The sequence below is a fragment of the Arachis stenosperma genome, chromosome 4 (genome assembly GCF_014773155.1).
Source record: "Arachis stenosperma cultivar V10309 chromosome 4, arast.V10309.gnm1.PFL2, whole genome shotgun sequence".
Taxonomy (NCBI): Eukaryota; Viridiplantae; Streptophyta; class Magnoliopsida; order Fabales; family Fabaceae; genus Arachis; species Arachis stenosperma.
Window position 1 is genome coordinate 95,053,008 of NC_080380.1, and position 26,927 is coordinate 95,079,934.

Consider the following 26,927-nt stretch of genomic DNA (forward strand, 5'->3'; position numbering starts at 1 on the left):
ACCAATGAATTACATAAGTATCTCTATCTTTATCTTTTATGTTATTTTCGTTCATCACCATATCCATTTGAGTCTGCCTGACTAAGATTTACAAGATGACCATAGCTTGCTTCATACTAACAATCTCCGTGGGATCGACCCTTACTCACGTAAGGTATTACTTGGACGACCCAGTGCACTTGCTGGTTAGTTGTGCGAAGTTGTGTAATGCCATGGAATTGAACTACCAAGTTTTTGGAGTTCATGACCGGGGATTATGAGAGTTGTGAAAAAGTATTGTTCACAATTTCGCGCACCAAGTTTTTGGCGCCGTTGCCGGGGATTGTTCAAGTTTTGAGCAAGCTTTTGGTAACAATGCCAAGGATTGTTCAGTTTGGACAACTGACGGTTCATCTTGTTGCTTAGATTAGGTATTTATTTTTTTCGAAATTCTTGAAGATGAATTCTAGAGTTTCATGATGATTTGTTGAAGTCTGGCTGGCTGAGAAGCCATGTCTAATCTCATTGGACCGAGGTTTCAACTTATCATCACAAGAGCTTGTTGATTTTTATCAATCTTGCTTTTGGAGCAGTGATCTGCTAAGGCTTGGCTGGCCTTTGGCCATGTCTAGTGTTTTGGACCGAAGCTTTCTTTGAAAGCTTGGCTGGCTGTGAAGCCATGTCTAATTCCTGGACCGGAGTCTTAGACTAGCATTGCACTGATTCCTGGAATTCTCATTAAGAATTTTGATATCTTTTTCCACTTAATTTTCGAAAAACACAAAAAAATCAAAAAAATCATAAAAAACCAAAAATATGTTATATTTCTTGTTGAGACACTAGTCTCATCTTAAGTTTGGTGTCAATTGCATGCATTCATTCATGTGTCTTAAGGATTTTCAAGTAATTCTTGATAATTTTCGTGCTCTAATCTTTGAATTCTATTGACTTGAAGTATTTTGTGTATCTCATATGCATTCTCATTAGTGTCAGTAGTATACAAACTGCTAAGTTTGGTGTCTTGCATGCATTGTTATTTGATTTTTAGTTGCATTTTGATTATTCCTTATTATTAAAAATCCAAAAATATTTTTAATTTGTGTCTTTTCAAGTCAATAATACAGAGAATTGAAGATTCAGAACATACAGCAGAGGAATTGCACAGAAAAAGCTGGGCATTCAAAACGCCCAGTGAAGAAGGACAGACTGGCGTTTAAACGCCAGCCAGGGTACCTGGTTGGGCGTTTAACGCCTAAAAGGGTATAGTTTTGGGCGTTAAACGCCAGAATGTGCACCATTCTGGGCGTTTAACGCCAGGATGGCACAAGGGGGAGAATTTTGTTTTCAAATCAATTTTTTTCAAGTTTTCAAAGTTTTTCAAAATCAAATCTTTTTCAAATCATATCTTTTCAATCAAATGTTTTCAAAATCAATTTCTCTCCTTTTTCAAAGATACTTACTATCAATTAATGATTTGACTCAACATTTCAAGTATGTTGCCTTTTCTATTGAGAAAGGTTTAATGTTTGAATCATATCTTTTCTTGATAGCCAAGTTACTAATTTTTAAAAATCAAATCTTTTTAAAATTGTTTTCAAATCATATCTTCTCAATCACATTTTTTTTAAAAACCAATCATATCTTCTTAACCTCATCTTTTTCAAAATAGTTTTCAATCAAATCTTTTTGATTTCTAATTTCAAAATCTTTTTCAAAAATCATTTTATTTCTTTCCCACTTTTATTTTCGAAAATTAAGTAATGTTTTTCAAAAATATTTTCAAAATCTTTCACTTAATTTTCGAAAATTACTTCCCTTCTCCTCACATCCTTCTATTTATGGACTAACACTATCCCTTAATGCAAAATTCGAACTCCATTCCCTCCGATAAGTTCGAATTTTCTACTTCTGTCTTCTACTCTTCTTTTCCTCTGACACTTCAAGGAATCTCTATACTGTGACATAGAGGATTCCACATTTTCTTGTTTTCTTCTCTTTCATATGAGCAGGAACAAAGACAAAGGCATTCTTGTTGAAGCTGACCCTGAACCTGAGAGGACCTTGAAGCGAAAGCTAAGAGAAGCTAAAGCACAACTCTCTTTAGAGGACCTGACCGAATTCTTCAAAGAAGAAGAACACATGGCAGCCGAAAATAACAACAATGCAAACAATGCAAGGAAGGTGCTGGGTGACTTTACTGCACCTACTCCCAACTTCTATGGGAGAAGCATCTCTATCCCTGCCATTAGAGCAAACAACTTTGAGCTTAAGCCTCAATTAGTTTCTCTAATGCAACAGAATTGCAAGTTCCATGGACTTCCATTGGAAGATCCTCATCAGTTTTTAGCTGAGTTCTTGCAAATCTGTGACACTGTCAAGACTAATGGGGTAGACCCTGAGGTCTATAGACTCATGCTATTCCCTTTTGCTGTAAGAGACAGAGCTAGAATATGGTTGGATTCTCAACCTAAAGAAAGCCTGGACTCTTGGGAAAAGCTAGTCAATGCCTTCTTGGCAAAGTTCTTTCCACCTCAAAAATTGAGTAAGCTTAGAGTGGAAGTCCAAACCTTCAGACAGAAGGATGGAGAATCCCTCTATGAAGCTTGGGAAAGATACAAACAATTGATCAGAAAATGTCCTTCTGACATGCTTTCTGAATGGAGCATCATAGGTATTTTCTATGATGGTCTCTCTGAACTATCCAAGATGTCTTTGGATAGCTCTGCTGGAGGATCTCTTCATCTGAAGAAGACGCCTACAGAAGCTCAAGAACTAATTGAAATGGTTGCAAATAACCAATTCATGTACACTTCTAAAAGGAATCCTGTGAACAATGGGACAAATCAGAAGAAAGGAGTTCTTGAGATTGATGCTCTGAATGCCATTCTGGCTCAGAACAAGATATTGACTCAACAAGTCAATTTGATCTCTCAAAGTCTGTCTGGAATGCAAAATGCACCAAGCAGTACTAAGGATGCTTCATCTGAGGAAGAAGCTTATGATCCTGAGAACCCTTCAATGGAAGAGGTGAATTACCTAGGAGAACCCTATGGAAACACCTACAATTCTTCATGGAGAAATCACCCAAATTTCTCATGGAAGAATCAAGAGAAACCTCAACAAGGTTTCAACAACAATAATGGTGGAAGAAACAGGTTTAGCAATGGCAAGCCTTTTCCATCATCTTCTCAGCAACAGACAGAGAATTCTAAGCAGAATACCTCTGACTTAGCAACAATGGTCTCTGATCTAATCAAAACCACTCAAAGTTTCATGACTGAAACAAGGTCCTCCATTAGGAATTTGGAGGCACAAGTGGGTCAGCTGAGCAAGAAAATCACTGAACTCCCTCCTAGTACTCTCCCAAGCAATACTGAAGAAAATCCAAAAGGAGAGTGCAAGGCCATCAACATGGCCGAATTCTGGGAGGAAGAAGAGGCAGTGAACGCCACTGAGGAAGACCTCACTGGACGTCCACTGGCCTCCAATGAGTTCCCCAATGAGGAACCATGGGAATCTGAGGCTCAAAATGAGACCATAGAGATTCCATTGGAATTACTTCTGCCATTCATGAGCTCTGATGAGTATTCTTCCTCTGAAGAGGATGAGTATGTCACTGAAGAGCAAGTTGCTAAATACCTTGGAGCAATCATGAAGCTAAATGACAAGTTATTTGGAAATGAGACTTGGGAAGATGAACCCCCTTTGCTCATCAAAGAACTGGATGACTTGTCTAGGCAAACACTGCCTCAAAAGAGGCAGGATCCTGGGAAGTTTTCAATACCTTGTACCATAGGCACCATGACCTTCAAGAAGGCCTTGTGTGACTTAGGGTCAAGTGTAAACCTCATGCCCCTCTCTGTAATGGAGAAGCTAGGGATCCTTGAGGTGCAAGCTGCAAAAATCTCACTAGAGATGGTAGACAACTCAAGAAAACAAGCTTATGGACTTGTAGAGGATGTTCTGGTAAAAGTTGAAGACCATTACATCCCTACTGATTTCATAGTCCTAAAGACTGGAAAGTGCATGGATGAATCCATCATCCTTGGCAGACCCTTCCTAGCCACAGCAAGGGTTGTGATTGATGTTGATAGAGGAGAGTTAATCATTCAAGTGAATGAAGAATCCTTTGGGTTTAAGGCTCAAGGATATCCCTCTGTCACCATGGAGAGGAAGCTTGAAGAGCTTCTCTCAAATCAGAGTCAAACAGAGCCCCCACAGTCAAACTCTAAGTTTGGTGTTGGGAGGCCACAACCAAACTCTAAGTTTGGTGTTGAACCCCCACACTCAAACTCTAAGTTTGGTGTTGGGAGGTTCCAACATGACTCTGAGTATCTGTGAGGCTCCATGAGAGTCCTCTGTCAAGCTAATGACATTAAAGAAGCGCTTGTTGGGAGGCAACCCAATGTTTTATAATTAACTATTTTCTTTTGTTATTTTATCTTTTTTGTAGGTTGATGATCATAAGAAGTCACAAAATCAATGAAAAAAGCAAAAACAGAATGAAAAACAGGAAGAAAAACAGCACACCCTGGAGGACGCACTTACTGGCGTTTAAACGCCAGTAAGGTTAGCTGTTGGGCGTTTAACGCCCAGTCTGGCACCATTCTGGGCGTTTAACGCCAGAAAGGGGCACCAGACTGGCGTTAAACGCCAGAAAAGGGCAAGAAGCTGGCGTTAAACGCCAGAAATGGGCACTAGCCCGGCGTTTAACGCCAGAAATGGCACAAAATGTGATTTTGCTAGCCATTTGGTGCAGGGATGACTTTTCCTTGACACCACAGGATCTGTGGACCCCACAGGATCCCCACCAACCCCACCACTCTCTCTCTCTTCTTCACCCATTCACCAATCACCTCAACTCCTCTTCCCCAAAAACCCATCACCTATCAAATCTCCTCTTTCTCTTCACCACTCACATCCATCCTTCATAAAACTCCACCTACCCCTCCATTCAAATTCAAACCACTTTCCCACCCAAACCCACCCTCAAATGGCCGAACAACCCTCTCCCTCTCTCCTATATAAACCCTCCTTCACTCCTTCATTTTCACACACCTTAAACACCATCTCTCTCCCCTTTGGCCGAATACAAAGCCATTCCCTTTCTCCTCATTTCTTCTTCTTTTACTCTCTTCTTTCTTCTTTTGCTCGAGGACGAGCAAACATTTTAAGTTTGGTGTGGTAAAAGCATTGCTTTTTGTTTTTCCATAACCATTTATGGCATCCAAGGCCGGAGAAACCTCTAAAAAGAGGAAAGGGAAGGCAAAAGCTTCCACCTCCGAGTCATGGGAGATGGATAGATTCATCTCAAGGGTGCATCAAGGTCACTTCTATGAAGTTGTGGCCTTGAAAAAGGTGATCCCCGAGGTCCCCTTTTCACTCAAAAAGGGTGAATATCCGGAGATCCGACATGAAATCCGAAGAAGAGGTTGGGAAGTTCTTACCAACCCCATTCAACAAGTCGGAATCTTGATGGTTCAAGAGTTCTATGCCAATGCATGGATCACCAAGAACCATGACCAAAGTGTGAACCCAAATCCAAAGAATTATCTTACTATGGTTCGGGGGAATTACTTGGATTTTAGTCCGGAAAGTGTAAGGTTGGCATTCAATTTGCCCATGATGCAAGGAGATGAACATCCTTACACTAGAAGGGTCAACTTTGATCAAAGGTTGGACCAAGTCCTCACAGTCATATGTGAAGAGGGCGCACAATGGAAGAGAGATTCAAGAGGCAAGCCGGTTCAATTGAGAAGGCATGACCTCAAACCCATGGCTAGAGGATGGTTGGAGTTCATTCAACGCTCAATCATTCCCACTAGCAACCGGTCCGAAGTTACTCTAGACCAGGCCATCATGATTCATAGCATCATGATTGGAGAAGAAGTGGAAGTTCATGAGGTTATAGCCCAAGAACTTTATAAGGTGGCGGACAAGTCCTCTACCTTAGCAAGGTTAGTCTTTCCTCATCTCATTTGTCACCTCTGTTATTCAGTAGGAGTTGACATAGAGGGAGACATCCCCATTGATGAGGATAAGCCCATCACTAAGAAAAGGATGGAGCACACAAGAGACCCTACTCATCATGAGATCCCTGAGATGCCCCAAGGGATGCACTTTCCTCCACAAAACTATTGGGAGCAACTGAACACCTCCCTAGGAGAGTTGAGTTCCAACATGGGACAACTAAGGGTGGAGCATCAAGAACACTCCATCATCCTTCATGAAATTAGAGAAGACCAAAGAGTCATGAGGGAGGAGCAACAAAGACAAGGAAGAGATATTGAGGAGCTCAAGCACTCCATAGGATCTTCAAGAGGAAGAAAGAGCCGCCATCAATAAGGTGGACCCGTTCTTTGATTTCCTTGTTCTTTATTCTTCTGTTTTTCGAATTTTATGCTTATGTTTATCCATGTTTGTGTCTTGTGATCATTAGTGTCTTAGTGTCTATGCCTTAAAGTTATGAATGTCCTATGAATCCATCACCTTTCTTGAATAAAAACGTGCTTAATTGAAAAAAAAAGAAAAGAATTGCATGAATTTTGAATTTTATAATAGTTTAATTATTTTGATGTGGTGGCAATACTCTTGTTCTCTGAATGTATGCTTAAACAGTGCATATGTATCTTGAATTTGTGGTTCATGAAGGTTGGCTCTTGAAAGAATGATGAAAAAGGAGACATGTTACTGAGGATCTGAAAAATCATTAAAAATGATTCTTGAAGAAAGAAAAAGCAGTGAATACAAAAAAAAAAAGAGAAAGCAAGCGAAAAAAAAACCGAAAAAAAAAGAAAGAGAAGAAGAAAGAAAAAGAAAGAATAAAGTTGTGATCCAAGGCAAAAAGAGTGTGCTTAAGAACCCTGGACACCTCTAGTTGGGGACTCTAGCAAAGCTGAGTCACAATCTGAAAAGGTTCACCCAATTATGTGTCTGTGGCATGTATGTATCCGGTGGTAATACTGGAAGACAGAGTGCTTTGGGCCACGGCCAAGACTCATAAAGTAGCTGTGTTCAAGAATCATCATACTCTACTAGGAGAATCAATAACACTATCTGGATTCTGAGTTCCTAAAGAAGCCAACCATTCTGAATTTCAAAGGATAGACTGAGATGCCAAAACTGTTCAGAGGCAAAAAGCTAAAAGCCCCGCTCATCTAATTAATACTGATCTTCATAGATGTTTTTGGAATTCATTGCACATTCTCTTCTTTTTATCTTATTTGATTTTCAGTTGCTTGAGGACAAGCAACAATTTAAGTTTGGTGTTGTGATGAGCGGATAATTTATACACTTTTTGGCATTGTTTTTAGTATGTTTTTAGTAGTTTTAGTTGAGTTCTTAGTATATTTTTATTAGTTTTTAGTTAAAATTCACTTTTCTGGACTTTACTATGAGTTTGTGTGTTTTTCCGTGATTTCAGGTATTTTCTGGCTGAAATTGAGGGACCTGAGCAAAAATCTGATTCAGAGACTGAAAAGGACTGCAGATGCTGTTGGATTCTGACCTCCCTGCACTCGAAGTGGATTTTCTGGAGCTACAGAAGCCCAATTGGCGCGCTCTCAACGGCGTTGGAAAGTAGACATCCTGGGCTTTCCAGCAATATATGATAGTCCATACTTTGCCCAAGATTTGATGGCCCAAACCGGCGTTCAAAGTCACCCTCAGGAATCCCAGCGTTAAACGCTGGAACTGGCACCCAAATGGGAGTTAAACGCCCAAACTGGCATAAAAGCTGGCGTTTAACTCCAAGAAGAGTCTCTGCACGAAAATGCTTCATTGCTCAGCCCAAGCACACACCAAGTGGGCCCGGAAGTGAATTTTTATGTCATTTACTCATCTCTGTACACCCTAGGCTACTAGTTTTCTATAAGTAGGACCTTTTACTATTGTATTAGAGTTTTGGTAGCTATCTTCGTGTTTTATGCTATCTTAGATCATTGGGAGGCTGGCCATTCGGCCATGCCTAGACCTTATGCTTATGTATTTTCAACGGTGGAGTTTCTACACACCATAGATTAAGGTGTGGAGCTCTGCTGTACCTCGAGTATTAATGCAATTACTATTGTTCTCCTATTCAATTCCGCTTGTTCTTTGTCCAAGATATCACTTGTTCTTCAACTTGATGAATGTGATGATCCGTGACACTCATCATCATTCTCACCTATGAACAAGGTGACTGACAACCACTTTTGTTCTACAAGCAACTAAGGCTCTAGTGAATATCTCTTGGATTCATGATTGCACGATGCATGGTTGATCGCCTGACAACCGAGTGCTCGCCTGACAAACGAGCCAACCATTCCGTGAGATCAGAGTCTTCGTGGTATAGGCAAGAACTGATGGCAGCATTCAAGAGAATTCGGAAGGTCTAACCTTGTCTGTGGTATTCTGAGTAGGATTCAATGATTGAATGACTGTGATGTGCTTCAAACTCCTAGCAGGCGGGGCGTTAGTGACAGACGCAAAAGAATCAATGGATTCTATTCCGGCCTGACCGAGAACCGACAGCTGAATTCCGCGTGCTGTGACAGAGCATATGCAATCGTTTTCACTGAGAGGATGGGAGGTAGCCATTGACAACGGTGAAACCCTACACGAGCTTGCCATGGAAAGGAGTAGGAAGGATTGGATGAAGACAGTAGGAAAGCAGAGAGACGGAAGGGAAGGCATCTTCATGCGCTTATCTGAAGTTCCTACCAATGAATTACATAAGTATCTCTATCTTTATCTTTTATGTTATTTTCGTTCATCACCATATCCATTTGAGTCTGCCTGACTAAGATTTACAAGATGACCATAGCTTACTTCATACTAACAATCTCCGTGGGATCGACCCTTACTCACGTAAGGTATTACTTGGACGACCCAGTGCACTTGCTGGTTAGTTGTGCGAAGTTGTGTAATGCCATGGAATTGAACTACCAAGTTTTTGGAGTTCATGACCGGGGATTATGAGAGTTGTGAAAAAGTATTGTTCACAATTTCGCGCACCACTAACCATCGGCTCGGACTCCACAATCTTCAAAACTTGTCATGCTTCACCAATGAATATTACATGTTATTGATATGCAAGGTAGCTAAAAACTCTACTACTAGTTCGTGGTTACCTCAGGTCTGAGAATCGGATTCGGCTGCATCCCGGCGTATCCTGTGTGGACAATCTCGAGCTATATGTCCCGGCTTCCCGCACTTGTAACATACACCTAATCCTGCTCTATGCGACTCATTTAGAGTAGTCTCTCCATAGCCTTCTGGTAACATTGCCCACTTCATGGAGTAACTTTCTGCGAATTGACTTTTCTTAACCAATTCAGGGAAATTCGTTAACCGTTGCGGATTCACATAGTTGAAGATGTCTCTTCTAAGCCCTTTCAGATACTGATCACACTACCACGCCTCATAGTTGACTGGATTTCCTTGACAAACTCTTGAGAGATGACACAGGTTGTCAAATTTACAGGTACAGTCAGCAACAGACATATTCTCTTGCTTCAACTACTTTAACTCCAACTCCTTTGCAATGCGAAGTACATGTAAGAAATATTTCCCGTAAAATTTTGTCTTAAATCTATTCCAGGGAATATCTGTTAACTCCATTTGCAAGGTATGATATAACTCCTGCCACCATTTCTGAGTGTCTCCCTCCAACATGTAAGTCACTATTTCCACCAACTATGCTTCCGGTATGTGCTGAGTGTATAAAAATCTCTCCACATCTCGAAACCACCGATCAGCCTCTAACGCATTGGCATTTCTATTAAACCGAGATGGACCACTCTTGAGGAAATCAGTAAGGATCATAGACCTATAGTATTGACCTACGTTGCTCATACCAGCACCCAAGCTTCCATCTCAGGATCCTCGCATCGGTTCGGTCCTAGGATTTTTCCTCCAGTTACCTCACTCGGATCCGTGAGTCGACATTTGGTCCCTGTTCATACCAAACAATCGATATTAAGGTGATCAATCTCGATATCTCAAGTTTAGTGCTTTAGAGTCCCAAATGTATGCTCACGAACATGTATGCTACATATATCAGTTAGATATCCTAATAGCACATAGACACATACACAGAGAATGCACAGTAGCATATTCAATCCGTCCTCAGGCTCTATAGGAAGGAACCTCTCTGATACCATAATGTAACACCCTACCACATAGAGCTTTACACCTAGGATGTAAAACAGAGGCGGCAAGCCGCTACGGCCTCTAAAATAAAATACATACATATATATATATATATTAATAGAAAGAATATAATAGACTACAAGCCTTGAAAAATGGGTAAAACAAAAAATTCATAAAATAAAAAGTGCAACACTCAGAGAACGGAGTTACCTGCATGCTAAGAAACCTAAAAGGAAAATGATAAAGATAAGTAAAAGGGTAAAGGAAAGCCAAGGAAACAGCATAACTAGCCCTTGACTCAGCCTGCGAAGCTAAGGTTGGCCGGGATATATATATATATATATATACATAAGTATCCCCAAAATACATCAAAATACTAGAATAAACTCCTATCTCTCCCTCAACCTCTAAGAGAAGCAGCATACAGAAGTTACTTGGAGGGTAAGCTAAATACATATGTACATATATACAAACAAAAACCCAAAATACACCCAAGAACTACTCCGCTTCAAGGATCTAGACGCCTAGCGAGGAGCCTCTCGACCTGCATCTGAAAAATAACAACAACAGTATGGAATGAGAACCAGAGGTTCTCAGCATGATAAAAGTGCCATGCATATAATAAATAAGGTCCTGAGAATGCCTTAGGCAATCCTAGAACTCCGTTATTCAGTTATCCAACTTAAGTACTAAACAGAAGCCATAAATAGGGGTAGGTGTTCTAAATCTACCTAACTTACTCAATTTCAATCCTAACTTAACACCAAATTGTTTCTCCATTTCCTCCATCCCTCCATCATTCATAATGCAATAGAAACAAGCAACCAAACAAGTTCATGCACAAGTAATAAGCAGATAGTACAAGTAGCAAGTATAACAGGTAGCAGGTGATATGTATTAATTAGGCAAACCCAAAAAATACTTAGCAATCAAAACAAACAAATGCATATGATGCATGCCTTTCCTATGGCTGATGGGGCCCATCTGTCGGTTATCCAGCCAACCCGAAAAGTTTGAAAACCTTATATTGTCCCCCGTCGCGCATCTCCAAGAGTCTATGCATAGAGTTCACATTTATTCATCATATAATCACTCAATGGGGGCTATCCATATCCAGGAATTTATACGTGCCCGGTCACCCTTACGACGTAGGGTCAATAGAGTATCGAGATTCAACCTGGAACACGTGGTGGCGAGCCACGATTTTTACCCAGAGAAACTCGTATCTCAGATATCAATATTCATAAGCCATGGCAATTTCATTATCAATACATCATCAATTATCAAGCCTTAGCGTTTAACTTCGTTAACATACTTATTTCCTTCATAAAAGCCACCATTTACAACTTTCTTCAACCTCAAGATATCTTGTTTTCCTAGCTTCTTTTATCCACTAGACCTAAGACCATACTTTAAGCCTTAAGGGAAGAAAATGGAGGTTTGGAAGTGGAAAATTATTTTAAAAACAGTTAAAACCGGTTTTTTGCAGCAGGCAGCATCCATGCGTATGCGTAGGCCATGCGCACGTGTGGTGCGTACATCAAGTCACGCCTATGCGTGAGTCCTGCCTTCGCGTGAATATGCACACACACGTATGCATGCCTCTCGCGCATGCATTGCCAAAATTTCACGACACGCGTACGCGTGAGCCACGCATACACGTGGATGGGCATTTTTTTTTAAGAAATGGGCAGAATGCCCAGAAAGCTAGCTGCAACCATTTTTGCCATCCTGAAGCACATATTATTACACCAAACTTTCAACGTCAATAACTTTCTCTACAAAATTTCATTTTTTCACAAAATTGATATCAATAAATGAAAGAAAGGGCGAGCACTCTTGTGTTTCAACCCCACTATCACTATACTATTCATAGTTGTGGGGCACTGTGTACTTACAGCCTCTACGATAAGCAAGTGAATGGGGCCGGGCATCAAATCAAGTACATGGCGTGGCGAACGGAACGGTTCATCAAGCCATTTCTCGCCTCAACCCCCTAAATAGGAAGAGGTTTACTTTACTAATAGGGGTTAATTGCTTCGCACCTGCCCCGAACCCTCACAAGGATAGCCCTCTCGATACCTTATTGGAGCTTTGTAACTAGTGGCCGCTTTCCCGTCGCTAGAGCGTTTTCCCAGTGCGCGGAGCCCCAACGAGGAAGGTTTTAGTGGTTTATCATTGGGTCAATAATGCTAATCCCTCTTTTTGTGCTACTCCTAGGGCGGTAAGAAGATAAGAAAACGCGAAGCGTTCTATTGGTTTCCCAACTTGTTGCTTCTAAAGGCTGCCCTCTCTCGGCTGGATGTGGGTCCAGCCTACTACGAGGATCCCGTATCCAGCAACCCAATCTAAAAAAAGGGAAAAAGAAAGGCCTTGTCTAGGTTGGAGCTATGAAGCTTACCTTCATATTATGAAAAGGCCTTTCCTTCCCTTCATTCTATAGGGCTAGTGCCTGTGCTATGAAGCCGCTCGACCTACAACGTAAAGGAAGGGGTGATGTTAGAGTAAGGGGAAAGGGCCAGCTGGTGCGCGTTAGCGCACTTCCGTTTTCCCTTTTTTTTACTAGTGGGGGTCCCGTGGTTCCTATGCCGCCGCGTTTCCCGGTCCCTTTCTTTTAGTGCTTCGACCCGAAGCGATAGCTTCTAGCTAGTTCAGTGGATAAGATGGCTGTGCTCCAGCTCACTCAAGAATGGGACGGCAGTGGTCCGCCGGCAAGCTCGTTCTGATCTTGGACGCAGTACATTGGAATCCTGAAGCACCACCACGAACGCTACCGCGCGTTCGCCTGCGGTGCGGTAAGGCACCACCCTGTTGTGCCAGCAGCCAACTCCGGCGTGTCAGCTTAGTTATCCTCATCAAGCCACTTACTTGATGTCTAGCTTGCCAACTGGTAGACGGTTCCTTTTCCCCCAGATCAATGAAGAAGGGAGAAGTCAGTAGATTCTTCCGAAGAACCGGAAGCGAAGCGCTATGCCGGGGCGGGGGGACGGGAAAAGAAACGGCTCCGAAGAAAGAAATTGGGGTTCCCAATGCTTCTCCACGCCCAACGAGATGCGCCAACCTCGGGATGCTTTACTCCTAACCCCACAAGGTTCCGAGACGGAGCTTAACCTGAGTCTCGGTTAAGAACGGCGATGATCTACGTTTCACACGGCGCACGATTCCATGGATAGTTTCATTCGGCATCGTGATGGAGGACATAACTTACGATCATCGGCTTTGATCATGCCACTGGGCATTTGATTAGGACATTGCACAATGATCCGCAGACTTTGTCGCATCTCTTCAATACGGATACAGTAACGATCATAGCGATCTCCTCTGGTACCTACTGGTACGTCAGGATCCGATTGGTCATGAACATCGTAAGGTGCTGCTCTTCGCGAATCCCAGCATACCCCTGGTTGGGATGGGTAGGCCCACCACTTCACTTTCACTTAGGCCTGGGCCAAGTCAGTGGGGGACCCTGTATTCAGACGGGCTCCTCCCCCCCCAAAAAAAAACAAAAACTGTACGTGATAGTTTCCCTTCATACGGCTCGAATCATTCTCAGATGCCTATCGGGGCATCCTTTCCTTGTTTGTTGGGTTGGTTCACGCGCGCGCAAACGAGCACTGGTCACAACTGCAGGGAACTATGACCAATAGAGTCAGACACTTAGCTACATCCGCACGCAAAAGGAATTTTGTTCTGGTTGAGGCTTTCTTTCCTTTATTAGTAAAGGGGGCGCGGGACGTTCGCGGAGTCCGTACCACCACAGGAGTGGTCGTTCTTGGGCGGATCCCGCTCCTAAACATAAGGGATAGGGGAAGGTGGCCGGGCCTATCATATCAAAAGGGTTGTAAAAAGAGAACCCGGCCACCTATTTCATTCGACGTTCCGCCCGCCCGATTCGCAGGATTGGACTGCTTTTTGATAACAAGAAGGCGGCGAGCTGATCTGCTTTGATCAAGGAAAAAGCCCAGTCAGCCACCAACTCGGTGCAGGTCACGTGACCTACAGCTCGGCCTTCGCTTTTTGAGACTTCCTCTTCCCACATCTCTATGTGCCCGCAGCACTTCCATATGGAGAAAGATAGGCTTACCATGTTCCATCAATAGCACCTAACCTATGCCGATTTTTGCGGACTGTGCTCCACCCCGGTGAACTCATGCGGTTCTGACGTGCCCAGAGGCCAGAGGCGAATCCGTTCACGGTCCGTATGACCAACACCATTCGAAGGTGGGTGGCCCGTCCCGCCTAGAACAGTCATGTTTGACTGGGCTTACACACATTCGCTCACTTACGCTGTCCCCCCTCAGCTCACCCTAGCCCCGGGCCTTTTGCTCTTCTAACGTAAGCTCCAAGGCTTCACACCAAGTCTTCGCTGACAGAATATGCATGCTTAAGTAGGGTCAGGCAGAACCGTTGTTGCCTGATGGGAACTCCCCCCATATTGCTATCAATGTCTTCATGTCGCACGACCTCTTAACATTACACCACTGAATCCCCAATCCTTTGCTTGCTGTGCAGTGACAGTACCAATATCCACTAATCGTTGTTTCCAGATACGGTTGCCGGTTGACATCTCTTCTAATTCGTCGATACGAGAAGCAAATTGTTGTGTGAAGGAATCAATATCTCGACATAAGCCAAGAGGCAGATCTTGTGCCACTCCACCTGGTCGTATGAAACTGGCATGCATCCTGGCTCCCGAGACTCTTTCATAGAATTCCAACAATTTCTCCCGCTCCTCAAAAGCCCACAGGAACGGAGTTGATGCTCCCACATCCATAGCATGAGTAGTTAAAGCAAGTGAATGATTTGAAATTCGAGTTATTTCACGGAATAACACTCGTATATATTGAGCTCGTAATGGTACCTCGCAATTCAAAAGTCTCTCTACGGCTGAAGAATGAGCGTGTTCTTGGGCCATCGTAGAAACATAGATAGGGTCGACGACGGAACGAAGAACTCACCCTAGATACAGCTTTTTCGTACACGTTCACTTGCATCACATACACAAGTGCTCTCTGAACCGTGCAATAAGGTCACCCATAACACGGCTCTCCCACTTGAGTTACCTTAGCCCCAGGCAGGCCATGCTATTCAATGATATTGGAAAAATGGCAGCGTAACAACTAGTATTGAAAGCTGGTCGCCTTTTTAGGGAGGGAAAGCCTTTCAATAGGAGCCCCCCTCTTTGCGACCTCATCACTTCAAAGCGCAAACCAATTTCTTTCTTAGTCACCGGGCGAAGCGCACCTCTGGTACTTTGCTTATAGCTTTTTTAGGTTATGCAATAGACGGGAGGCTTAGCTCTGGATCCCCCCTCCCTGCTTGCAGAAATGAATGGATCAGAAGGGGGCTGGGTTCTATTTCCGGGCCGGGCGGGAGGTGAAGGCCATAAGATAGATTGCCCTCCCGGTAAGGAAGAGAGGAAAAGGGTGCTGTCATCTTTCATTTGCAACAATTCACAACTCAATCCAAAATTTGTGGAGCAAATTATGGATGTCCAAAGTTCATCAAAATTTGGTTTTTAACCAATTTCCAACAAAACCTCATTTTCATTCACTCATGCCCCTTACCTTTACAACTTGCATTTTAATACCTTATCAACCTATTTCATTAACAACCATTATCCATATTACCTTTAACTAATTCAACAAACCTTGATCATCAATAATTATCAACATTTACCTCATACATCAATAACCCTTCATTTGTTTATATCAACTCTTCACCTATACCACCCTTCATCACATATTTATCAACCTTCCATCAACATATACCAATTAAATGCCATTAACATAAATCAACCCTTCATTAACACATATCAACCATATTCCATCAATATATAACAACATCAACACAACACATCATAAATAAATCCAAGAATATACAATTAATAACTTTAACACCTCATAATTCCAATACATATTTGATGAGCGGATATTTTATATGCTTTTTGGGGGTAATTTCATATCGTTTTTAGTATGTTTTAGTTAGTTTTTAGTATATTTTTATTAGTTTTTAGGCAAAATTCATATTTATGGACTTTACTATGAGTTTGTGTGCTTTTTTGTGATTTCATGTATTTTCTGGCTGAAATTGAGAGAGCTGAGCAAAAATCTGATTCAGGCTGAAAAAGGACTGCTAATGCTGTTGGATTCTGACCTCCTTGCACTCGGAATGAATTTTTTGGAGCTACAGGAGTCCAATTGGCGCCCTCTTAATTGGGTTGGAAAGTAGACATCCAGGGCTTTCCAGAAATATATAATAGTTCATACTTTGCGTGAAGATAAATGATGTAAACTGGCATTTAACGCCAGTTCCATATTGCATTCTGGCGTTGAACGCTAGAAACAGGTTACAAGTTGGTGTTGAACGCCAAAAACAGGTTACAACCTGACGTTTAACTCCAGAAACAGCCCAGGCACGTGAGAAGCTCAACTTTCAGCCCCAGCTCACACTAAATGGGCCCCAAAAGTGGATTTCTGCACTATCCATTTTAATTTACTCATTTTCTGTAAACCTAGGTTACTAGCTTTGTATTTAAACAACTTTTAGAGATTTATTTTGTATCTCATTACATTTTTAGATCTGAACTTTGTACTTTTTGACGGCATGAGTCTCTAAACTCCATTGTTGGGGGTGAGGAGCTCTGCAGTGTCTCGATGAATTAATGCAATGATTTCTGTTTTCTATTCAAACATCCTTGTTCCTATCTAAGATGTTCATTCGCACTTCAATATGAAGAAGGTGATTATCCTTGGCACTCATCACCATTTTCAACCCATGAACGGGTGCCTGACAAACACTTCCGTTCTAAATTAGATTGAATGAGTATATCTTAGATTCCCTAATCAGAATCTTCGTGGTATAAGCTAGAATCCATTGGCAGCATCCTTGAAAATCCGGAAAGTCTAAACCTTGTCTGTGGTATTCCGAGTAGGATTCAGGGATTGGATGATTGTGACAAGCTTCAAACTTGCGAGTGTTGGGCGTAGTGATAGATGCAAAAGGATCAATGGATCCTATTCCGACATGATCGAGAACCGACAGATGATTAGTCGTGCTGTGATAGAGCATTTGGACCATTTTCACTGTGAGGATGGGAAGTAGCCATTGACAACGGTGACGCCCTACATACAGCTTGCCATGGAAGGAGCGTTGCATGTTTGAAAGTGAGGAAGCATTATGTTACAGGAATTCAGAAGACAAAGCATCTCCAAAACTCCAACATATTCTCCATTATTGAGTAACAATTACTTATTTTATGTCCTTTCACTTTTTTACAATTGAAATTAAAGAACCCTATTGGTATCCTAACTAAGAATAATAAGATAACCATAGCTTGCTTGAAGCCAACAATCTCCGTGGGATTCGACCCTTACTCACGTAAGGTATTACTTGGACGACCCATTGCACTTGCTGGTTAGTTGTCCGGAATTACATATTGTGAGAGTAATTTTCGTGCACCAAGTTTTTGGCGCCATTGCCGGGGATTGTTTGAGTTTGAACAATTGAAGGTGAATCTTGTTGCTTAGATTAGGAAAAATTTGTCTTTTGGTTTAGAGTTACTAGAATTGCATCTTTTATTATCCCTTTTTAAAAAAATATTATTTTTTTGTATTAATTGTTAGTTTTTCTGTGAGTTTAGTGTCATGTTCTAAGTTTGGTGTCAATTGCATGTTTTTTGTGTCCCTTCAATTTTTCAAAAATAGTTTTTCTCCGTTTAGTTCATGCATTTTTTGAATGTGTCTATTTTCTTGGGAATAATTACCCCTTTGAGTTTTCTTTAAAAATCTTTTTGAAAATAATTTTTCTTTGATTAAATCTTGTGCCAAAATTTAAGTTTGGTGTTTTCTTGTTAATTTTTCTTGAGTTTTCGAAAATTTTATTGTGGTTGTCTAAAAAATTTTAAGTTTGGTGTACTATCTTCATGTTCTTGTTGTTCTTGTGAGTCTTCAAGGTATTCTTGAGTTTTTCTTGTATTTTGATCTTAAAATTTTTAAGTTTGGTGTTCCTTGGTATTTTTCCTCTAAAATTTCGAAAACAAGAAACACTAAATCTAAAAATTTTTAAGTCTTGTGTCTTTTGTGTGTTTTTCTCTTTCATCATAAAATTCAAAAATAAAAAAAAATATCTGTTCTAACTATTTTTAAGCAAATATTTCGAAATTTTCAAAAAAAATAATAAATTTTTCATATTTCAATTTCAAAAATTTTCAAAATCTTATCCTTTTAAGAATTTTAAAAAAATCACATATTTTTCAAAAATATCCTAACCACTTTTTCTCTCCTCACTTTTTCGAAAATTTTTAAAATATTTTTTAAATTTTATTTTTATTTTTTATTTTAGTTTTTATTTTATTTAATTTTATTATTGCGAAAATTATTTTTTATATAATAAAATAAATCTACAGCATCTCCCTTTCTCCATCTTGGACCTAAGTGGAAATGAACAGTCCAGAAGGACTCTGGGGTCATATGCTAACCCCACTACTGCTTCATACGGGAGTAGTATCTGTATACCCTCCATCGGAGTTAGTAGCTTTGAGTTGAACCCTCAGCTCATTATCATGGTGCAGCAAAGTTGCTAGTATTCCGGTCTTCTACAGGAAGAACCTACAGAGTTTCTGGCACAGTTTTTACAAATTGCTGATACAGTACATGATAAGGAAGTAGATCAGGATGTCTACAAATTGTTACTGTTTCCATTTGCTGTAAAAGACCAAGCTAAGAGGTGGTTAAATAACCAACCTAAGGACAACATAAAGACATGGAAACAGCTGTCAGAAAAATTCCTGAATCACTATTTTCCTCCAAAACGGATGACACAGCTAAGGCTGAGCATCTAAGGCTTCAAACAAGGAGATAATAAATCCCTTTATGATGCTTGGAAGAGATACAGAGAGATGGTAAGAAAATGCCCTTCTGAAATGTTTTCAGAGTGGGTGCAGTTAGACATCTTTTATTATGGGCTTATAGAGAAAGCTCAGATTTCTCAAGACCACTCATCTGGTGGATCTATACACATGAGAAAGACAATTGAAGAAGCTCAAGAGCTCATTGATACCGTTGCCAGAAATCAGCAACTGTACCTAAGCAGTGAACCTTCTATCAACGAAGAGGCTAAAACAGTAACTGCTGAACTCAGTCCTGCATATCAAGCTACTGAATTCAATCAGCAATTAGATTTTCTAACAAAACAGTTAGCCGAATTCAAGGAGATATTGCAAGAAACAAGAATGGCTAATATGAATATGGAAGTCCAGTTGAAGCAAACAGAACAACAGTTATCAAAACAAATAACAGAAGAGTGCCAAACAGTTCAATTAAGAAGTGGGAAAACATTAAATACCTCACTTCAAGGCAGCAGGAAGCCAAGAAATGAACAAACTGCTACCCAAAATCCCTCTGAGGACAGTCAGAGCCCGGAGAGGAATAATTCTGGCGCTCAAACGCCAGAAAAAGGGTGGAAAGTTGGCATTGAACGCCCAACCCATGCTCAGTCATGGTGTTCAACGCCAGAAATAGGCAAGGAATTGGCATTGAACGCCCAAAGAAAGCACAGTTCTGGTGTTCAGATGCCAGAAACAGGTAAGGAGTTGGCATCTAACGCCACTCCAACTTCCACCCCTGGCATTCAAACGCCAGTGGGAGATCAGACACATACAAGTGCTGATACCAACCCCTCTAAAAAGGCTTCTCAACCCACATCTGTAAGTAATAAACCTGCAACAACTAAAGTTGAAGAATACAAAGCCAAAATGCCTTATCCTCAGAAACTCCGCCAAGCAGAACAGGATAAGCAATTTGCCCGCTTTGCAGACTATCTCAGGACTCTTGAAATAAAGATTCTGTTTGCAGAGGCACTTGAGCCAATACCCTCTTATGCTAAGTTCATGAAAGAGATCTTAAGTCATAAGAAGGATTGAAGAGAAACTGAAAAAGTTTACCTTACTGAAGAATGCAGTGCAGTCATTCTGAAAAGCTTACTAGAAAAGCTTAAAGATTTCGGAAGCTTTATGATACCATGCACATTAGAAGGTACTTGTACCAAGCAAGCTCTATGTGATCTCGGGGCAAGTATCAACCTAATACCTGCATCCACTATCAGAAAGCTTGGTTTGACTGAAGAAGTCAAACCAACCCGGATATGTCTCCAACTTGCTGATGGCTCCATTAAATACACATCAGGCGTGATTGAAGACATGATTATCAAGGTTGAGCCATTTGCCTTTCCCATTGATTTTGTGGTGCTGGAAATAGATGAGCACAAGAGTGCAACTCTCATTCTAGGAAGACCTTTCTTAGCAACTGGACGAACCCTCATTGACGTCCAAAAAGGGGAAGTGACCCTGAGAGTCAATGAGGACGAGTTTAGGTTGAATGTTGTCAAAGCTATGCAACATCTAGACACCCCAAATGACTGCATGAGCATTGATATTATTGACTCTTTGGTAAAAGAGGTCAATATGACTGAGAGTCTCGAATCAGAGCTAGAGGATATCTTTAAAGATGCTCAACCTGATCTGGAGGAACCAGAGAGAATAATAGAACCTCTGAAAATCCCTCAGGAAGAGGAGAAACCTCCCAAACCCGAGCTCAAACCATTACCACCATCCCTGAAATATGCATTTCTGGGAGAAGGTGATACCTTTTCTGTAATCATAAGTTCTACCTTAGAGCCACAGGAAGAGGAGCACTAATTCAAATTCTAAGGACACACAAGACAGCTCTTGGGTGGTCCATCAGTGATCTTAAGGGCATTAGCCCAGCCAGATGTATGCACAAGATCCTATTAGAGGGTGACACTAAGCCAGGGGTTCAACCACAGAGGCGGCTGAATCTAGCCATGAAGGAGGTAGTGCAAAATGAGGTCACTAAATTACTAGAGACTGAGATTATTTATCCCATTTCTGATAGCCCCTGGGTAAGCCTTATGACAGTGGTTCATAATGAAAAAAATGAACTGGTTCCTACAAGAAAAGTTACATGGTGGCATATGTGTATTGATTACAGAAGGCTCAATACAGCTACCAGAAAGGATTATTTTCCTTTACCATTCATAGACCAGATGCTAGAAAGACTAGCAGGTCATGAATACTACTGCTTCCTGGATGGATATTCAGGTTATAATCAAATTGTAGTAGATCCCCAGGATCAAGAGAAAACAGCATTCACATGTCCATCCGGAGTATTTGCATATAAAAGGATGCCATTTGATTTGTTCAATGCACCTGCAACTTTTCAAAGGTGCATGCTCTCTATTTTCTCTGATATGGTGGAAAAATTTCTGGAAGTCTTCATGGATGACTTTTCAGTATTTGGAGACTCATTCAACTCCTGTCTTGACCATCTAGCACTTGTTCTAAAGAGGTGCCAAGAGACTAACCTGGTTTTAAACTGAGAAAAATGTCATTTTATGATAATTGAAGGAATTGTCCTTGGGCACAAAATTTCGAACAATGGAATAGAGGTGGATCAAGCTAAGGTAGAGGTAATTGAAAAATTACCACCACCTGCTAATGTTAAGGCAATCAGAAGCTTTCTGGGGCATGCAGGATTCTATAGGAGATTTATAAAAGATTTTTCAAAAATTGCCAAACCTCTGAGTAATCTGTTAGCTGCTGGCACGCCATTTATCTTTGATAAGGAGTGTCTGCAGGCGTTTGAGACTCCGAAAGCTAAGCTGGTCACAGCACCAGTCATCTCTGTACCAGACTGGACATTACCATTTGAACTGATGTGTGATGCCAGTGACCATGCCATTGGTACAGTGTTGGGACAAAGGCATGACAAGCTTCTGCACGTCATTTACTATGTCAGTCGTGTTTTAAATGACGCACAGAAGAACTACACAACCACGAAAAAAGAGTTACTTGCAGTGGTTTACGCCATTGACAAGTTCAGATCTTATTTAGTAGGATCAAAAGTGATTGTGTACACTGACCATGCTGCTCTTAAATATCTACTCACAAAGCAAGATTCAAAACCCAGACTCATCAGATGGGTGTTGCTTCTGCAAGAGTTTGATATAGAAATAAGAGACAGAAAAGGGACAAAGAACCAAGTAGCAGATCACCTGTCCCGAATAGAACCAGTAGAAGAGGCATCCCTCCCTCTTACTGAGATCTCTGAAAACTTTCCGGATGAGCAACTCTTTGCCATCCAGGAAGTGTCATGGTTTACAGACATTACAAACTACAAGGCAGTGAGATTCATACCCAAAGAGTACAGTAGGCAGCAATCAAAGAAATTGATCATGGATGCAAAGTACTATCTTTGGGATGAACCATATCTCTTCAAGAGATGTGTAGACAGAGTAATCCGTAGATGTGTGCCTAAAGAAGAAGCACAGAAGATCCTCTGGCACTGCCATGGATCACAGTATGGAAGACATTTTGGAAGTGAGCGAACAGCCACAAGAGTCCTCCAATGTGGCTTCTACTGGCCTACTCTCTACAAAGACTCCCGAGTGTTTGTACTTAATTGTGACAGTTGCCAAAGATCTGGCAATCTGCCTCACAGTTATGCCATGCCTCAACAAGGGGTCTTGGAGATTGAGTTGTTTGATGTATGGGGTATTGACTTCATGGGGCCTTTCCCACCATCATACTCAAACACTTATATTCTGGTGGCAGTGGATTATGTATCCAAATGGGTGGAAGCTATTGCAACACCCACTAATGATACTAAGACAGTGCTGGAATTCCTCCAGAAACACATCTTCAGCAGATTTGGTATCCCTAGAGTACTAATCAGTGATGGGGCACTCATTTCTGCAATAAACAGCTTTACTCTGCTTTGGTTCGATATAGAGTTAGCCACAGGGTGGCTACTCCATATCATCCACAGACAAATGGGCAAGCTGAAGTCTCTAATAGAGAACTTAAAAGAATCCTGGAATGGAATGTGATTAACCATAGAAAGGATTGGGCAAGAAGCTTGGATGATGCTCTGTAGGCATACAGAACAGCATTCAAGACCACTATAGGGACCTCTCCATACCAGCTTGTGTATGAAAAAGCCTGTCACTTGCCAGTGGAACTGGAGCATAAGGCCTACTAGGCAACTAGATTCTTAAACCTTGATGCCAAGTTAGCTGGAGAAAAACGATTGATCCAGCTAAATGAGCTATAGGAATTCAGACTCAATGCTTTCGAAAATGCAAAGATTTACAAAGAGAAAGCAAAAAGATGGCATGATAAGAAACTGTCATCCAGAGTCTTTGAGCCAGGGCAGAAAGTTCTGCTGTTTAATTCTAGGCTCAGATTATTCCCCGGGAAATTGAAATCCCGGTGGAGAGGTCCATATGTGATTACAAGTGTGTCACTATATGGATACGTGGAGTTTCAGGATAATGATTCTAACAAAAAGTTTATTGTTAATGGATAGAGAGTCAAACATTATCTTGAAAGCAATTTTGAGCAAGAATGCTCAAAACTGAGACTTTATTAAAGCTCAGTAATAGTCCAGCTAAAGACAATAAAGAAGCGCTTGCTGGGAGGCAACCCAGCCATTAACGAAGCTTAATTGTTAATTAATTGATTTTTACAGGTTTATGTCAATTATCTTCAAGGTAAAATAGCAATTGCTTGAGTTCACAGAGTTATAGAAGGATTCAGAGGATAAAACAGCAAAAAGGAAGCTCACTGGTGCGATAAAGAAAGTAAGAGCTGTTTTGGGCGTTGAACGCCCAAAAGAAGCATTTACTGGGCGTTCAACGCCAGTAGAGATAGCCATATGGGCGTTAAACACCAGAAAGAAGCATCTTCTGGGCGTTAAACGCCAGAAAGAAGCATCCTCTGGGCGTTTAACGCCAGATTTACAGCGTCCTGGGCGTTCAGAAAAACGCCCAGTGACAAAGGTGTTCTTGGCGTTTAACGCCAGCCAGAAGCAACAGCTGGGCGTTAAACGCCCAGGAGAAGCTACAAATGGGCGTTAAAGGCCCAAAACATGCAGTGTTTGGGCGTTTAACGCCATGATTGTGGGGAGGAGGTGAATTCGTTTTCAACTCAATTTTTTTCATTTTTCATGTTTCAATTCATAATTTCTTGCATAGACATGTTACAAACTCTAATCTTCCAACCTTCAATTCCAAAAAATTTTAATCCTAATTTCTAAAATCCCTTTTTCAAAAGATATCAAATGTATCTTAATTCATAAACACAAATCCTTTTCAAATCCTCTCCAACTTCCTTTCAAATCTTTTTCAAAACTCAATTATCTTTTCAAATTCATCTCAAATCTTCTTTTTAAAATTTAGACTTATCTTTTTCAAATATCTTTCATAACTTTTAAATTTTAAATTACATCTTTTTCCTATCAAACTTATCTTTTACAAATCATATCTTCTATCTTATCTTTTTCAAAATTTTCGAAAACCCACCCTCCCTCCCTTTAAATCCACATTCGGCCTCCTTCCTCTCTTCCACCATTCGAAATTGGCTCTCCTTCTATCCCTCTCATTTCCTTTCTTTTGCTTGAGGACAAACAAACCTCTAAGTTTGGTGTGTTTATCCGTGATCACTAAGCCATACCCACTAAGATCATGGCTCCTAAGGGAAAACAAACCACTCCAAGAGGCAAGAAAGAGAATATTCCAAAACCACTTTGGAATCAAGGGAAGTTCTTAACCAAAGAACATTCAGACCATTACTACAAAATAATGGGTCTAAGGTCAGTGATCTTGGAAGTTAAATTCGATCTAAAAGAAGATGAATATCTGGAGATCCAAGAGCAAATTCGAAACAGGAGCTGGAAAATCCTAGCTAATCTTGAGACAAAGGTGGGAAGGAACATGGTTCAGGAATTCTACGCTAATCTGTGGCAAACAGACAGGCAGAGATTAGCTGGAGCCGCCTTCTATGACTATCAAACTTTGGTCAGAGGAAAGATTGTTCACCTTCACTTGATAAAATCAGGGAGATCTTTAAGCTACCTCAGCTGAAAGATGACCCAGACTCCTTTAATAGGAGAATGATGAGAACAAATAAGGGCTTGGACAAAATTTTAGAGGACATATGCCTCCCTGGAACCAAGTGGACAACCAGCACAAAGGGTGTCCCAAATCAACTCAAGAGAAAAGATCTCAAACCAGTCGCCAGAGGCTGGCTGGACTTAATTGGGCGTTCTATACTGCCCACTAGCAACTGCTCTGAAGTCACCATCAAAAGAGCAGTAATGATCCATTGCATTATGTTGGAAAAAAAGTGGAAGTTCATCAGCTGATTTCTTGTGAACTTTACACAATTACAAACAAGAACTCCAAAGATGCCAAATTGGCTTATCCAAGCTTAATCTCTATGCTATGTAAAGATGCTGGGGTGAAGATGGGAGTAACTGAGTATATCTCAGTTAAGAGACCAATCACCAAAAAGTCAATGGAAGGACAAGAGGTGCAGGACGACCCCATCAAGAGGAGAGCACAGGAGTTCCTCTCGGAAATCCCTCAAATTGAATACTGGGAGCGCCTTGAAGCATCTGTCACCAATTTGCAAGAAGCTATGGAGCAACTAAAGGAAGAACAGCAAAATCAAAATAGCATGCTTTGCAAACTGCTTAAGGAACAAGAAGAGCAAGGGCGTGAACTGAGGGAACTGAAGCGTCAGAAGCTGTCTCTTGAAGGGCCAAGCACCCCACAGATTAAAGGAGCATCTACCTCCCAAAATAAAGGTTGTTGAGTCCTAATCTTTACCTTAACTCTGTGATAACTGCTCTTATTAGGAATTTACCTTAGAAATTATATATGAGTAGTAGTAATTAGTATATCTATGTTGATTTTATCTCCAATTAAGCTATAATTTATTTTTCTCATCATCATCAAACATGAATAAAATAGTAGATTTTTAGAATAAAGAGGCAATATTTTTTTCGAGTTTATAATAAGGAAAATTCTAATTATTTATATGTGGTGGCAATACTTTTTGTCTTCTGAATGAATGCTTGAACAGTGCATATTTTTTATATTGAACTTTATGAATGTTAAAATTGTTGGCTCCAGAAAGAATGATGAACAAGAGAAATATTATTGCTGATCTGAAAAATCATGAAATTGATTCTTGAAGCAAGAAAAAGCAGTGGAAAAAAAAAGAAAAAAAAGCAAAAGAGGTAGAAAAAGCCAATAGCCCTTTAAACCATAAGGCAAGGGTGAAAAGGATCCAAGGCTTTGAGCATCAATGGATAGGAGGGCCCAAGAAAGTAAATCCAGGCCTAAGCAGCTAGATCAAGTTGTCCCTAACCATGTGCTTGTGGCATACAGGTCCAAGTGAAAAGCTTGAGACTGAGTGGTTAAAGTCATGATCCAAAGCAAAAGAGTGTGCTTAAGAACTCTGGACACCTCTAATTGGGGACTTGAGCAAAGCTAAGTCACAATCTGAAAAGGTTCATGGTGGACGAAATTGTTATTCATGTGTTATTCCATTTTGCAAAATTCATTGCTTTTCATTCCCTAGTAATGGCGCCAAAAACATGATGCCAATACCATGGTTCACAACTTCGTTCAACTTAACCAGCAAGTGTACTGGGTCATCCAAGTAATACCTTACGTGAGTAAGGGTCGATCCCACAGAGATTGTTGGTATGAAGCAAGCTATGGTCATCTTGTAAATCTCAGTTAGGCAGATTAAATGGGTATGGGTTTCGAATAATTAATAATAAATAGAAAATAAAAAGGGATAGAAATACTTATGTAAATTAATAGTGGGAATTTCAGATAGGTGTATGGAGATGCTGTGTTCCTCTTGAAATTCTACTTCACTACTCACTCTTCCTTCAATCCTTCTTACTCCTTTCCATGGCAAGCTGTATGTAGGGCATCACTGTTGT

At 40.9% G+C, this 26,927-nt stretch overlaps 1 non-coding gene and 1 pseudogene across 1 annotated transcript; both read right to left on the bottom strand.

The window, feature by feature from the left end:
• Positions 1–2,523: 2,523 nt before the first annotated feature.
• On the bottom strand, positions 2,524–2,631 carry LOC130978770 (small nucleolar RNA R71). Its single transcript, XR_009086386.1, has one exon. It is a non-coding gene; the product is annotated as a small nucleolar RNA R71 (small nucleolar RNA).
• A 9,300-nt stretch (positions 2,632–11,931) lies between these two features.
• On the bottom strand, positions 11,932–15,544 carry LOC130975210 (NADH dehydrogenase [ubiquinone] iron-sulfur protein 2-like; annotated as a pseudogene).
• Between the last annotated feature and the right edge of the window lie 11,383 nt (positions 15,545–26,927).